Consider the following 16,311-nt stretch of genomic DNA (forward strand, 5'->3'; position numbering starts at 1 on the left):
AAAGTGTGTGGGGTGTGTGTGTGTCTGTGTGTTGTTTTTGTAGGTGTGTTCCTGAATGTTCCAGGGATTGAAAAGAATTGAACTAGCCAGATTTTAAACATTCACAGATTGGTGGGTCAATGTGGTTTCTCTTTTGACAATTTAGGGGCAGTAAGAACATTTGTGTTCTGTCTCACTAAAAACTAAGCAAGTCACTTTCCCTTTCCACTTTCCCCTCCAGAATTCTGAAAATTAAATCTAGGTTCTGTGAAACCTATTGAGATCTGATATTTATTTCCTGGATGTAGGTAGATACTAAACTATTGAATTGTCCAGTTTTCAAGGTAAATGGCGTGTACGATTTAAAGAACATTTTAACCATCAGTAGTATATTCCAAGTTACAAAAACAACAATAATAAATAACAAAAGACATGAAATAGCTGCAGATCTATTGGGTAAGACAATTACCACAATAGTCTGGAAAATAAAATATGACCAAAACTATATAATTTGCATAAATGGCCTTTTTAACATTTTCAAGCGATGAGGCAAATAGCTGATAAATTAATTAGATCTTTAATATAGAATGGGGATTTTAATTTGTTTCCCTAAGTTTGTAGCAAGCACATTAATTCCTAGTTGATGTCTTTATATTCACAAATAGAGAATGTGTGATAATGCATCACATCACATTTATTCTGGCTCTGCTCTTAATAATGAGTATGATTAATTCTTTAACATAATTCTTTTTGGAAGGTCTAATATTGGAAAGAATGGCTTTCTGTCTCAAACCACTCAACAAGAGTTAATGAGGAAAGTAAGAATGCTATGGGATGAGATTGGTAATGACCAGTTTGGTGGTGACACCTACAAGGATCCCATTATCTGTAGGTAATAAAAGAAATGTGGAACTGAGTAATAGTCTACTATTTGAACATATTTGAAAATATTTTATTTTGGACATAAATGGCTTTCTCTATCCTCCTGCATCAACATATGAAAAATTTGGGAAAAAGATTTTTTTTTCACGCTAACAAATTGAGTTTTCTAAAAAACACCAGTTAAATTCCAAATTGTTGAAATAGTACTGGCCCCAATTAAAATGTAATACCCATAGTTTTCAGTTTTTATCCACTTAGGGCAGCAATGGATAATGCAAACCAATCTCAAAGGAAAAAAGAAAACAATAAGAAAGCCCCATTCAACACAGAGCCAAATCATCTGGAATTGGGTTGGGTTCATTTTGGGTGGGCAGCTCTCCCAAGTGCTGTCTTTCCGTCTCCTTTTGGACTCCATAACTCCACAGGAAACTGAGGAAAAGTGGGGATTCTGCTCACAGGACAAATACAGGAAGGATCTGTAGCACCAAGTGTAGGTGAGCTACTGCCTCTGATCTTCCACCAAAACAATTCAAGTCTTATTTCCCAAGGTTCTTCCTTGAAAAAAAAAAAAATGAAATGATGAGGTACAAGGAGCACCAACCAGATGCCAAATTCATTTAACCAATAAATCTGAGATTGGTAAAAAGTCCTGCTGTTGTCTCCTACATTTGCCCTGCCCCCATAAATGACTCACTCAGATCCCCACGGGGCCCAGTCACAGAGGAGGCGGTCAGGGGCTCAAAGTGACTAAGGCCTTTGAGAAATTAGCACTCTGGTTTCTCAAATGGTGGATCTGATTATATTTGCACATCTTGGGCCCCACCTCGCTGTGGCACAGCCTCATCCAAAATCCCCCCCAGAGCTGGTGCGGAGCAGACACAAGAGCCTCCCCAGCTTGAAAAGGACTTTGAGAGACTAATTGTTTACGGACATGAATGGTTACAGTCACAGGGCTTTCGAAACTGGAATGCAGCTTATGAAGAAGAGCATTATTATTGCAAAACCTACATTCGGCAGACAAAGTGGAACTTCTTCAACAGGTTGGTGAGCTGCTCAGTTGTTTACCTCTGGGCTTCGTTTCCAAGGGCAGCTTATTTTCCAGGTCTCACCGGCTACAGGAAGGGAAAGCAAGGGTCCGAGTTACAAAGAGGTATTTGATTCAGGCACCACCTGGTTTCGCAGGATGTCAACGTTCACCAGAGCTCAGAGAGGCTCCGTGGGTTGTTCCTGCCCCGGGGTCTGAGCTTCCTGGCTCCATATGGAGGCAAGTCTGCCTTGCAGACCTCAGAGAGTATGGGCCTACCAGCTTCAGATCACCTGCCCTGTCCCATGACTCAGGGACCAGTCTCAACCAGACCTGTTGGAAAGGGGTGAGATCTGATTCACAAACCCTTTTTGGGACCCCAAGCTCAACCGCTCCCGCTCAGGGCAAGTTCTCTGTCTCATAAAGGAGTTTGAGGGAAGTCTTATCTTTTCTCTGCCCCTTTATATGAGGGCCCTAATCCCAACATCCAGAACTTGGAGATAGGTCTTCTCCTGCAGACCCTCTTCGAAACAAAGCCCTGGTGGTGTCTTGGACGTTCAGGTCCCTGGATCGGGCAGGCAAGTTAGTTCTAGCTGCTGCCCTCACTGTACACAGCTATTTAGGTACCCTCTTTGTGACAATACAATTAAATACAGGCATTCAAACAGGAAATTTACATTTTTTACATTCTTTAGCCAGAGCTAAAGCCTTAGTGCCAATTAGGAATCTGTGCAACCAACGTGAATGTTCTTCATATTTTTCCCTGTGTTGGAAACAATGTTACTCTCTCCATACTCTTCATCCCCGGCAGTGACAATAGCCCACCTTCCAGAGCCTGCCCTGGAAGCTTCTTGTCTTTTCACCTGGTAACAGCTCTGAAAGAACTAGAGCATGGCACAGTGCTTCCAGGATCAGCCTTTGGCACTAGAAACCACTTTCAAATCTCCAGGCCATGCCATCATTTAAAGGGTAAGCCTTGAGGAGGACAAGCCAAGGAGAAAAGAGAAGAACCAGGAAGGTCTGGTATCCAGAAAGCCAACAACAGTGATCAGCTCTGTGCAAAGCGGGCAACTAAGACAGCGAGGTGGACAGGGTCATGAAGGAATGGACATTTTCCAGCAGCTTCACTGTGAGGGAGCTGGACAGTGGCAGGCTGGCTGGGAAGAGAGTTTTTTATTTTAAGAAGGGAGAGACATGACCATGTTTCTAGGCTGCTGGGAAGTGTTCAAAAGTGGGGAGAAGAAGGAAAAAGGAGAGAGCAAAAGGCCAGAAGAAATTGGATCCAGAGTCCCAGAGGAGGCTCTGTGCAGGAGGGAACCCTTTTCCCTTGAAAGTGGAGAAGAGGGCTGGATGTGATGGCAGGAGAGCCCGAAGTTCTGAGGGTGGGAGTTGAGGGAGTTCATAAAATAGAAGCTGCTATGGACTGAATGTTTGTCCCCTCAACAGTTATATGTTGAAGCCCTAATGCCAAATGTTATGGTATTAAGAAGTGGGGCCTTTGGGGGAGTAATTAGGCTTAGATGAGCTCACGAGGGTGTAGCCCCCATGATAGAATTAGTATCTTCATAAGTAGAAAAGACCAGAGCTCCCCCCCGGCCATCTACCATGTGTGGATATGGCAAGAAGGCAGCCATTTGCAAACCAGGAAGAGGTCTCTCACCAGACACTGAATTTGCAAACATTTGATCTTGGACTTCCCAGCCTCCTCAACTGTGAGAAATAAATATCTGTTGTTTAAGCCACCTTGTCGAAGGTATTTTGTTTTAGCAGCATGAGCTAGAACAGAAGACTTGGTCATTTACTGAGAGGAGGATGGCCATGGTTGGGGAGAGGGCAGGGGTGCTGTGGTGAAGGTATAAAATGGCAGCTGGGGGAACAGGGGAGGAAAGGATGCTGACCAAAGGTAGCCGTGCTGAGAACCCAGCTGAGGTCAGAGAACAGACCACAAGAGTGTGAATTCCTCCAGCTGCCTTCAGGGGCCCTCACACTGGAAGAGAGATGGAAAATAGTTAAGTCCATCCACAGGAAAGGGTTTGTAGGACTGACACAGCAGAAGGAAGGGAGCAAGGAGGTGGAGGTTGCTGACAAGAAAGCAACAGAAGAGTTGTGTCCTGGGATCCAGCCATGACGTCAGTGATGAGCTAAGAGAACAGAGTGGAGATGAACAGCCAGTAGTCTGGGAGAAAGGGGGTGATAGAGCTAGAAGACGAAGGGATGGGTGGTGTGATTCTATATACACACATACACATGCAGATACATATATAATTAGATAGGGATAACAGAGGTAGAACAGGTTGCTAAAGTGGAGGGGGGGTGAAGTTTTTTCTATAAGATGTTATCAACTTATCAACTAATGCTTCTAGAAGATTAACCTTCTTTTTCTGGAAGAAAATAGAAGTAAGCATAGCCCTCAGAAGGCAGATCGGGATGCATGTTGCAGTTTCCCTCCTGTGCCAGTTTATTATTAAGGATATTAATTATTGGACAACCACTATGCATGGACAACCACTCTTTCCTGCTAAATCAAAATTCTTGTCAACATAGGACTCCAATAGCCACTGCCAATTAGCTGGAATTGGTCCATGAGATGGAAACTGCCTTCAGTCCAGGTCCAGATGAAACGTAATAAGCCTGGACTAGGTTTTTGTGTCTTTTTTTAAATTTAAATTCAAGTTAGTTAACATACAGTGCAGCACTGGTTTCAGGAGAATCCAGTGATTCATCACCCACATACAACACCCAGTGCTCATTCCAACAGGTTGGGCTAAGTTTTTAACAGCAGGGATGAAGTGATGGTAATGTGGAGGAGACCCGAAAGAAGGAGCAAGGATATCACACAGCTCAGCCTCAGTTGACAGGTTCACAGAGCCTGAAGGCCAAGGGTGGCTCTAGGAATGACCCCAGAACTCAGAATTGCCCTGGGAACACCCATCGGGCCAGTTTCTACTGACGCCCGGAGCTCACCGGGACTGGTTCTAGTCGTCCCAGATGGAAATCCCAGGCCAGTTAGCCTTGGCTGGTTTCCAGAGGTGGAGAAGGAGGCAAACCACAGATCTCATGACTGAGTGATCTTCCACATCAGAATTGATGGGTGTCTCTGGCCCTGGCTTGGTAGAAGTTTGTGGGAGGACACAGTTAATTCCCTCTTGTCACTCTGGGGCCCAGGGTCCTAAAAGCTAGACCCAGCCTGAGGCTAGAAGAAAACAGAAGCAGCTTTGGGCCCATCTCTGAGAAACGCCTTTCACTTTCATCCTATCTTCCTCTGGATGGAGGGCTTCTTCTGGCAAGAAGCCTCATTTCTTCCCCTCTGCTAGAACTCCCTGGTTTTATACCTTTGTTTTCTTTAGCTACTGCAAAATCCATCTCTGATTACACAATCTGGGTAACACGATGACAGTGAGTGAGACTATTGCATCCCATTCAACCCCAGGGTGGTGGTAATAGAGCAGACATTCATATAAAGAGTTAACCTATTAATCCCTGATTTGTCACCACAACTTCCTTTAGATGTTATTCATATCAAACAGAGTAAGTCATCCATCTGCACCCTGGTCTCCACTTGTTGAGGGTTCTTTGTTGTTACGTAATGAAATGGCTTTAATGTGAAGGCCCCTGGGGCCAGTTTCTGCCATTTGTCTCTTGGTGGATGTTTGTTTCCCCTTAGGCACTTATCAGAAGGACGAAGAACTGGAGGTAGTGGACACTCCGTGTGAGTTCAATGATCCAAAAGGGACTGGGATTTAACGGAAAGCTACAGATTTATAACACCAAAGGCTTCCTGGAAGAGTTAACAAGGAGAGCACAACTGTGAGATTGTGTGTGTGGACCGCACGCGCACACATGCACGCGACACCAGGGCAGAAGGAGAGAACACAATGTTCTTGCGTGGGCAGGTGGAGGTGTGACTTGAAATACCTATGAGCAGACACAGTGTGACAGGTTTGCATCCTCAGAGTCACACGTGCACCCATGGCCCTGGCATTTCCTCAAGGCCGAGGTGTATTAGCATCCAGTCACCCACACTTTTTTTTTCTGTGTCCTCTCCTAACATAATTAGTAGAAGATTAAGTTCTCCTGAGTAAGTGGCAGAATCTCTTCAGGGGCAGTCTCTTTTGGCTAGGTCCAAAAATAGTGTCCTTGTCACTTCAGATAGCAGTAGGAATCCGGTAATTGATTTACAAACAGGACAACACTCAAGATAGATGAAAACGTTCCTAAAGCTGTAGGCCACATTCCAAACAAGGCTTTAATGGCTACCCTGGAGGCTCCTGCCCTGTTCCCTTCTAGTTTAGCAAAAGGATCTTTCCTTAGCTACTAGGCATGAATTGAGCACCCATTGATGAATAAGAAGGGTACACATAGAAAGACAAGCTGGGTGTTATAAGCAACTGATGAATCACTGAACTCTACCTCTGAAACTAATAATACACTGTATGTTAATTAATTGAATTTAAATAAAATAAAAAATAAAATAAAATCTTAAAAAAAAAAAAAAAGACAAGCTGACCTGAGTCAGTTTACAGATCTTAGTTTAACAGACTGATTAGGGAGGCAACAGTAACACACCTAGGGCTGTAGATACCTGCTCTACAGAGATTGAACTTTGGGCCCCCTACAATTCATATATTGAAACTTAATAGGATGAGTGCCCTTATACAAGAGACCCCAGAGAGCTTTCTCCCCACTTCGGCCATGTGAGGAAGCAGTAAGAAGATGGCCATCTAGGTGGTGGGCCCTCAGCAGACACTGTCCCTGCCAGCATCTTGATCTTGGACTTCCAGCCTCCAGAACTGTAGGAAATGAACTTCTGTTGTTTATAAGCCACCCAGTCTATGGTATTGATATAGCAGCCAGAAGGGACTAAGACAGCACCTCTGTGACTCTGCTCACAATTAGCAAGGAGTGTACAAGACATGCTAAAAGGAGATCTGTGAGGCCCAGAATAAGAAGAAATATTTTCCCGAGATGAGCTATGAACAGATTCTAAAAGCAAAGCCATGAATTGTTTTAGTCTTTAAAATAGCCTTGGAATTTTTGACCACAAAACAAATAACTGTTTATTTTAGGAAATACAGGTAGGGGTGCCTGGGTGGCTCAGTCAGTTAAGCGTCTGCCTTCGGCTCAGGTCGTGATCCCTGGGTCCTGGGATCGAGCCCCGCATCGGGCTCCTTGCTCAGCAGGGAGCCTGCTTTTCCCTCTGCCTGTTGCTCCCCCTGCTTGGGCTTTCTCTCTCTCTCTCTGACAAATAAATAAATAAAATCTTAAAAAAAAAAAAAAGAAAACACAGGTTAAAAAAATTTCAACTCACCAACTCTCCTATGACCAAAAGTTAACTGTTGGACTCATCCTGCACCCTAGGCCCCTCCTCCCTTTCTACCACTCTGGTCTGATCTACTTCACATCTGCGAAGTATCTTCATTAGATTTTATTTATTTCACAAAATATTTTTAATGCTAAAGCAAGTTTAAAAACTATTGCTAACCACCTGGGCCAGGTGGCTCTCCTGGAGTCCTGCTTTCTTAGCTTCACTCTCCTTCTGGTTAGCCTCTAGTAGCACCTCCTTGGCTTGGCCATTCAGAGACCTCTGCTTCTGGCAACCACCTACCTTTGTACCGTGGTTTCCCATCATCCCCTTAGAAGACTCTTTCTAGAATACAAGATGTATGACACTATTGCCAATGTTTTGCTCACATCTTTCCACCACACAGCGAGCCCAAGTCTTCTTTTCAAATATCTGCATTCAAACTCTACAACCTGAGTTTGTCTAGCTTTATTGGCCTATGAATCATAGCAATGGCAGCTTGCCTACAATGTTCCACCTGAGTAATGCAAGACTCTGAGGCCCCTCAAAGTCACACCCAGAAATTTCACCCCAAGCAGTGTTTGACTCACAATGTGCCACAAAGAGGTGACCTCTGCCATGTCCTTCCTTTTCTGCTCCAGCCACTCTTATGCCCCACACTTATACTTCCAGCTGAGGCCACCACTCCTGTCCAAGCCCTCCGTGGATACCATAAGGTCTTTCCTCCTGATGAACCCAAGGCTCAATCTTCAAGGCATCAGAACTGTAGCCTCTGGAATCTTCAAGGCACAGATGCTAGACCAGCCTCCATCCCCTGGACTCCAGGGGACACTACTCTCAGCCTCAGCCAAGTGACTCAGATCCTTCCTGAAAGCAGCTCTTTGGGCATCTGCCCTCTTTCCACAGGCTCAGACCAGAGTTCTTCCCATTCTCCTGCCCCTGATCCCCCACAGAAGGAGTCTTGACAATTTACTTATGCAAATGGATACCCAAGAGCTATTTGCCCAGCTGGCTTGTCAGAGGTATTCAGAGATATTCTAATCTTGCTGGTAGAAAGTGTTTAGATTCAAACCAGGAATCTCACTGCATTCTGTTTAAGAACCTCAGACTCAGCACCAACCTTTATAAAATCTTTTCTCTCTCAGGCTGAGCAAACTCACAGGCCTCTGTAAGCAATCATGGTTGTACAATTAATTTGGTAAATAATCATGTATATCCTTGTGACAACTCTCCTGTTCTTTCCTTAAATTGGTGTTAAAAATTTTATTGTACTAAAAAAATAAATTTTATCATACTAGAAAAAAAATCTATTTTAAAAGAATACTTTTCTGATTCTGAGGATACTGAGCAAAAAAATAGAAAATCAAGAAAGATAGTCCCCTTCCCTATCAATCCTTACAAACTTGGGTATAGTTTAAGTAACCAAAAAGTATCTATGTTTCATGTTTATGTATTACTTCGTCACTGATGTAAGGACCATGGTTTTCACGACTTTGTATTTGTAACCCTGGCTGATATTCAGTAGGCACTCAGATACTAGTTGGTTCTTTCATTCTAGGGAGGTTTAAGGTCACTATTTGTACCTTAATGGAGCTGGGGGGAGGGAAGACAAGACAAAGTAAAACAGGACAGAAGAAATCATACAAAATAAAGATTTCCAGAAAGAATGATCACAGAAGAAGTTGACTTTATCATTTTGGTGATGGGATAGAAGATTCCTAAAGAAATTTCCCATGTTATAGGCATTGCTTTAAATGTACATATTGATTATCTCATTCCCCCATTCCACAAACACATATTAAGGACCCGCTGTGTATTAAACAGACTTCTAACAAGACAGACAATATCCCTGCCCTCCAGAAACTTCCAGTTTGATGTAGAGAAGCAGGGACTAAAACAGATCATTTAAGACTACTTTAAATACCATGAAGGAAATAGAATGGGGACTAAAGGTGTAGCTTCTGAGGAGGTGATATTTGCGCTGAAACCAACAGGCACCAACTACATGCAGTCCCATAGGTTGTGTACTACACATGAACTCCATTTACACGGACAATAGTGGTACCCCCAGAGTTGTGCGGTGCAGTAGTTCGTAATGTTTCAGGCATGTGTAAGTCAATTCACTTGTATAATTAATTTACTTTGCTCAAGGAGACTTGCATATCCATCAACATGCACTTAGTCCATGTGGAGACAGTGGCAATCACGTCAACCATGTGGTGATTCAGCGAAGTCAGGAAAATGACCCTCAGCAAATTGCAGGCTATAGTCAATTGTTGAGCTTATGACTATTAGGTTCTCCACTTCTGGAGATATGGGAGATGAGCCTAGAAACTGACAGACTTTAGGTGAGAGAAGCTTAAGATTATTTTTGGAACCAATCCACTGTCTACTCCTCTAGTCATAATGCCAGGAAAAGGAAATATGAGTAATTGCTGTCCAAGCCTAAAGCTGGTTTTCATGGTGAGAAATCATCCTGCTTGAGGAATGATCAAAAGTGAAGTTTTGAAAATAGCTTTTATAATTACAGACTATACTATTAAAGGCATGCCACTCAATTAACCATTTGCTGCATGGCATGATGATATTCCATAATGACAGGTTAATGGATTCCATGCTTAATAAGAAGAGACCATTAGACTTCTAGTAAAGAAAGCTCTGTAACTCTTTGCTGGCCACAGATCCCCTATTAAACTGTCCTGAAAAGCAAATGTATAAAAAACCTTTAAGATCCCAAACTGGTATAACGGGTTTCACAGAAGATATTCAAAGGTAGCTTTCCCATCAATTTAGAAATGGAGGCTTAAATAAAGGTCATACGTTGACCTCGGTTCATTCCAGAAGTGAGACATCCAGGAACTGACCCCCTGTTGCCTGAATCTCTCAGCTGACTCTACTTCCTCTCTGAACTGCGCTAATCAGTGTTTGAATCTATCCAAGTCAGTTCTGAAAAGGAAGTTCCAGTCACTCCTCCCCCCGCCCCCCACCTCAAAGTCTGGCATGTAGAACCCAACAGGAGTCCAAGGGGGAGGGGAGCTGTCAGAGACACAGGGCAGGATGGGGCAGAAGTAGTGCTCCTGCGGAGATGCTAAAAACAGAAAGTCATGCCTAAACAGTGGAAGGAAAAATGCTGGCCAGGTTTGGCAGGTGGCATTATACAAGAACTTCCATTTTTTGGAAGTAGGATGGAGGTACCCATCCACCAGTGCCAGGTGGAGCAAGGTTATTCTGGGATATCCAATTCAAGATAGGTGGAAAGATGGGTCAAGATGCAAGACCTAAACAATGAGGGTTGAAGGACAGACCATAGGTTCCAGATAGCTACCCAGAGCATGTTTTGCAAAGTCACTGTGCATATGAATTGCCTGGAATCTGGCTAAAAATGCAGATTCTGAATCAGTAGGTCTGGCGTTCTGCAGTTGATTCATGCACCACACTTTCAATAGCAAGAGGATAACATGCTGGGTAAGGTCCTTCCCCCTTTTTCTACTAACCATCATGGGGCCAAGAGAAATAGGGAAGTCTGTTTGGGGTTTTAGAGGGGAGGGAGGAGGGCAGATTGGTTAGCCCGATGAGGGGTATTAAGGAGGGCATGTACGGCATGGAGCACTGGGTGTTATGCACAAACAATGAATCATGGAACACTACATCAAAAACTAAAGATGTAATGTATGGTGATTAACATAACATAATAAAATTAAAAAAAATTTAAACAAAGAGAAATAGGGAAGTCTGGTACTTTAGATTAGGCAATAACACTACTACTGCCCAGTAACAGTGCTGATATTAGCCCATGGACTGGGAGCAGTCAAAGCCCTCCATTCATTCCAGGGCAGGGGCTATGCAACTGGCTGCAGCATGGGGCTCAGAGCAGAAAAAAGCCTGGATCAGTGGGTATAAGAAAATTAGTTGGAAACAAAGATGGGTCATATCTGGCAAATCAAAGGGGGATGCTTAAATCTTTTTCCCTTTTTAACACCTCAGAAAAGGGACTTTCACCACTCCCCCTGAGGTCAGGGCTCTGACTGAGGTCCCCCTGCAGAGTGGAAGTTGGAGTTCATTGAATGAACACTGACCCAGGCCAGAGCATGGGGTTTGTGGGTTACTGCTCTCTCACACTAGCCTTCTAGGAAAATGCGAAGGGAAGATCTCCTCACGGGCCACTTTCCTGGGCTGTAAGTTGGGTGCTGCGATGGTTAGTTTAATGTGTCAGCTTGGCTAGACTGTAGCACCCAGCTGTTCAATTAAACACTAGGTGTTGCTGTATTTTTTAGATGTGATTAACATTTCTAGTCAGCTGACTTTAAATAAAGGAAATGATTCCTGATCATCTGGGTGGGCTTCATCCAATCACTTGAAAGGCCTTAAAAGCAGAACTGAAGTTTCCCTGAGGAAGTCAGGATTCCACCTGTTAAGTACAGTTTTGGCTTCTGCTAGAGAGTTTCCAGCCTGCTGGCCTGCCCTACAGATTTCAGACTTGCCAGGCCCCACAATCATGTACACCAACTCCTTGCGATTAATCTTGTTAGATATACAGTCAGTCCTCATTATTCACAGATCCTATCTTTGTGAATTTGCCTGCTTTGTATCCCCCAAATCCGTACTGACAGAGCTTCTGCAGTCATTCGTAGACATGAGCAGAGTGACAGAAAATTTAAGTTGCCTAATGCATATTTCTAGCTGACATTAAACGAAGTGACCGAGCCACATACTGCAAAGAAGTGTTCCTTCTGTGATCTATTCAGTGCTATGATTTTCATATTTTTGTGTTTCTTTTTGGTGATTTCACTGTTCAAAAGGGCCCCTAAGCACAGTGCTGAAGCTCTGTCTCGTATTCTTAACACCAGGAGGTTGTGATGTATCTTACGAGAATATATGCATATTAGATGAGCTTCATTTAGGTGTGAGCTGTAGTTTTTGTCAGCTGCAAGTTCAGTGGTCATAAATGAACAATACCTATTGAATAAGGTGTCTTTAAAGAGAAACACAGATAAAACAAGGTCATATCTTGATGGGTTGATGCAATGCTGTGACCAGGGGTTCACAGAAACCTAACCCTGCATTTCTCCTAGGAGCAATGGCTGAGTATTTGCTAATTCAGTGTTTGTAGTGACTTGCTGGAGCATCACTGTGAAGAACAGGAAGAGACTGTGTGTGTGGAGCAGGGGGTCCTGTTTCTCTGGAGACACCTCACTGGTGCAGATGCAGTACCCCTCTCTCCCTCAGGGCTGACTGCGTGACACAGAAGGTGCAGGTCTTCCGACCCCCGCCCGGCAAGATTCTGTAGACAGAGGAAAGAGGCCCACGTATGAAATATCTAGTGGATGTTAATAATCCCTTGTTAAAAGCAAAGTTTGTCTCTTACCAGTTCATATTTAGGAACACCAAATATATGCAAGCCCTGTAATTTGCTGTTACTCCATCTCCCTGATACAGTACGAAGGAAGCTAGACTGGGTAATAACTGGAATACAGTTCAGCATTTTTAATGTAATTTGGATGATGAGCCCCAAATTACTTTTCCAGTGTAAACCAATCAAGTATATTACAGTTGGAGTGTCTTTACCAAAAATAAACTTCTTTATGAATGTATAAAAAGATAATTAGACTGTCTCCAAAGGCGTTGGGCCTGTTCCCAAAGGCGGAGAGAAGCCAGTATGTCTCAGGGTAAAATGAAGGCACCCATTCAACAACCCCGCTGCCCTTCCTCTCCCCACCTCCGTGGTCAATTTTAGTCTTCTCAGAGGCTTGCCAGTCCATGGCTCCAGGCTCCATTCCTCATTCTAAATTTGTCATCTTCCGTGTTGCCCTGTCTATCACCGGAGGGACTGGCAACCTGTGTCTGTGGTCAAATCCCGTCCGGCTCCTGGAACACCGCACAAGCTCATACCCTGTGTGGTGTGGGTCAGCGGTACCAGCTCCGTGGGAATCATGCACCTTCCCCTATGTGCCCACTGACACCTGAATGAGGCTTAAAAAGACTTACAAATCTCTTTTTTACCTCAAGAACATGTGACAGCTAAGACCAAGCACCATGCATCTGCCACTCTTGATCCTGAAATAAAATGCTGTTTGGACAAAAAGAGTAAAAGCTTCTTTCAGGCACAGCTTCAAGGAAATCAGAACACCATTCACTTCTCAGACCATCCACAATGTATTTCCAGCGTCAAAAAGTGTTCAATGCAAACAGAAGAAGGGGATGGCAGAGTACAGTTTGAAATCCATTCGGATTCGAAAGTGTTTCCCTTTTAATGTTTAGCGACTTCCATGACATTAATAGTATTCTAAGCTATAAAATGGTAGAATAAGAGCTGGCTTGCACTTTGCCTGTTGAATTGATATACTGAATAAGAATGATATACTAAGTAAAATGAAAATGAGTGAAAAAATGTGTAACCCCCTACAATAAAAAATTGTAGAAATATATATGTAGCAAACAAACTGATTGAGTCAAATAATTTCAACTCAGAAAGAAATGTCTAAATGAAACAGGACTAACTCTTATGAAGTTTGGCTTAGAAGGTCCACCTCTCCAGTGGCTTTTTGTCCCATGTTACGCACCCTACTGCCCACCTCCTCTCCCCCCACATCAGGTACAGGTGCTCCCTGCCCTGCTCATGGCTGGTTGTCCCCTTTGAAAGGATTCAATTAAGTCAGGGGTCAGAAACTACAGCCCACAGGCCGAATGCAGCTCACTTCCTGTATTTGTAAGTGAAATTTTACAGGAACCCAGCCATGCTCATTCGTCATGTACCATCTATGGCTGCCCCCATCCTACAGCAACAGAGTTGGGTAGTTGCAACAGATACCTTATGGTGCACAGAGCCTAAAATATTTACCATCTGATCCATTGTAGAAAAAGTTTGCTGGCTCCTGGATCAAGTCCTTCACTAAGGTGTAACAGTTTTATATGTTACTCTTCCAGGGGATACTTGAATTTTAATAGGAGGTGATTTTTTCATCTAAAGGAATTGGCTAATAGCAGGATTTCAGTCATCAGCAATGAGCTATTCAGGAGATATTTGGGGACAGAAGAATTTCTTAAGCTCAGTTACTCATACTCCACCTACCCATGAACCCAGCTGTGGGTGCACCTATTGAGGATTTGATGAAGTTGAGAGGGTTATAATGGATGGAGAAAGACCCAAAAGAGAGGGAGGTGTGAAAGGATGGAAGGAAGGAAGGAGGCTGCAGACGACATTCTCTGGAGTGGGGAGACTGATATTTGTCTCAGTCTGACTGAAATCTTTATCCTTACCATTTACAAATTAACAAAAACATTTTGTGGTTCATTTAAAGGGAGTCAGATTCTTGACTTTGCTTGTCCCCTAATCTTTTGCTTTTTTACTTTTCATGGATATCCAACTTCATACACACACACACACACACACACACACACACACACACACACACACACCAACCCAGAAACAAAACAAAAACAAAAACAAAACCTTTATGGCACATAGAAGATTTTCTCTCTGAGGTTCCCAGGAGCAGCATTATTTATCTGTAAGGAAGTCTCCTACAACAGCAACTGAGAGCTTACGGTGGAGCATTGCTTTCAGGACATGGGGGCTCCATTCAAACCAGCATTACTGAGTAGACTTCCCAAGACTTTGAAGTGGCCGCTGCACAACATGGAAACAAAAACATCTGGTTTCCCATCCCGAGGTGAATCAGAGGCTAAGCGTGCATGGGGAGTAACAACCATTCCTAACATTTGCATTTGTTCAGGATATTACAGGTCCCAAAATATTTCCTGGAACCTTCTCCTGTTTAATCCTCAGGACAATCCTTTAATGTAAAAACTGTCATCCCCTTTTAAACAGGTAAGGAAATGAAGGATCTGAAGGTTTAAATGAATCACCTTAGATCAAACAGCTGTTGGAGTCCTCTCAGGGTGGAGGGTTGATTCTATGAGCCCATACAGGAGTGAGCCTGGGCCCTCAACAAATTCAGAGAGACCAGCACTCTCCTTCATGGAACTCTTGAATGCCAAGGTTTTGTCTCTCTTTAGGTACAAGCGTAGTATGTGGCCACCTAAAGAGGTATAGGCTCCACTCAGATGTGCCCATGAGCTACTCATCTTGAGTGCCAGGATGCCACTGAACAGGGCTCCTAGACCCTCCTGGGATGGTGGCCACATACCACTAGCATTTAAGAGCTTTTGCACAGACTAGAAAAATACAGACCAATTACACAAAGGTATTCCTTCCCCCAGCTGACCCAGCCACAGGCCAGAGCTCAGCTCAGCAAGCGGAGCAGGCCAGATCCAGCCCCTGCTTCAGCCCTCCCCCCAGACAAGGCATCATTGTCCAGGCACAGCTGGTACAACTGTCCTGTGCCTACACTGTTCAGAGACCTCCCTGCACTAGGAGGGGACCGAAAGAAAGAAAGAAAGAAAGAAAGAAAGAAAGAAAGAAAGAAAGAAAGAAAGAAAGAAAGAAAGAAAGAAAACCTTATTGAGAAGAACTGAATTCATATAAGACAATAAACACTATAGAGTTTATCAAGAAGCTAACAGTCACAGTCTAAACTCAGTATGGTTTGGGTGGTGATGACAGTCTTTCTGAGCTGGCTAACTGGAGCTGGTCACCATGCAGGTCATCCCCCTCCCACCTGCTTCTTTCTCTTAGCCAAGCCTTACTCTGCATCCCAAGCAAGCCTATTTCCCCCATTAATTCCGGTGCTGCCAAATCTAATGGTAGCATCCGTGAATTGGAGGGAACATACCGCTAGCAGGAGGGTAGAATTTTTCTTGGTGAGTAGGTGGGTGGCCATCCCCTTCAGCATGTCTCTGTCACCCCATGACAGGCAATCCTGCTGAGATAGAACACCTCCTTCAAGCCTACACATTACCAAGAAACCAACCACCATCAGATTTTCTCATCAGAGCATGCTGGGTCTCTTCCTGTTCCTCTTCTAAATGTTCTGGGAGACTGTATCTTCCCCTCGTCCAGTGGGCAAAGTCCAGCTGAGCTCAGTCACTTTCCTGCTCAGGAGTCAAAGGCAGGAAGGGCTCCCAAACCTGGTGAGGGTCCTCTTTGGATGGTAGACCACCAACTTTTCCTTGTACATGGCCATGAATAGAGAGAGGAAGCAAGCTTTCTCATGGCTCTTATGAA

General features: G+C 43.8%; 1 long non-coding RNA gene across 1 annotated transcript; it reads right to left on the reverse strand.

Moving 5' to 3' along the window:
* Positions 1-1,079: 1,079 nt before the first annotated feature.
* LOC114201286 (uncharacterized) lies at positions 1,080-16,007 on the reverse strand. Its single transcript, XR_003607620.1, has 3 exons — positions 15,920-16,007; positions 1,870-1,973; positions 1,080-1,416 (listed from the first exon to the last, which is right to left on the reverse strand). It is a non-coding gene; the product is annotated as an uncharacterized LOC114201286 (long non-coding RNA).
* Positions 16,008-16,311: the final 304 nt, after the last annotated feature.

The sequence above is a fragment of the Eumetopias jubatus genome, unplaced genomic scaffold (assembly GCF_037043125.1).
Source record: "Eumetopias jubatus isolate StellerSeaLion01/CBP00866 unplaced genomic scaffold, mEumJub1_p1.0 scaffold_9, whole genome shotgun sequence".
Lineage (NCBI taxonomy): Eukaryota > Metazoa > Chordata > Mammalia > Carnivora > Otariidae > Eumetopias > Eumetopias jubatus.